This window comes from Trichosurus vulpecula, chromosome 2 (genome assembly GCF_011100635.1).
Source record: "Trichosurus vulpecula isolate mTriVul1 chromosome 2, mTriVul1.pri, whole genome shotgun sequence".
Lineage (NCBI taxonomy): Eukaryota > Metazoa > Chordata > Mammalia > Diprotodontia > Phalangeridae > Trichosurus > Trichosurus vulpecula.
Genome location: NC_050574.1, coordinates 75,044,872 through 75,045,238, shown reverse-complemented (window position 1 = coordinate 75,045,238; position 367 = coordinate 75,044,872).

Sequence of the window (367 nt, the reverse complement as noted above, 5' to 3'; positions counted from 1 at the left end):
TGTTAGGGCAGCTGACCAGTCCAGCCTGGACATAGTGGGTGGGTGAAAATGCCACAACCAGAAGGGTGAGGAAAAAGGGGTGACAAAGAAAGGCAGGATGGTGCAGTGGTCTGAGCACGGTGTGACCTTCACCTTAAGCCTCGCTCTGTCAATAACTCACTGGGTACCTTGGAAAAGTCACTATCCCTCTTTGGGCCTTGGTTTCTTCATAAAAAGGTAAGAATTGGACGAGGTCTCTCTTTAAAAACCATCTCGCACAACCCCCTGATTTTACAGCTGAGGAAGGTGAGGACAGAGAGAAGTGCCTGGTCCAGGGTCATCTGGCTGAGCTAGAACACCCAGACCAGGGTCCTAGCTGCTTCTTCAT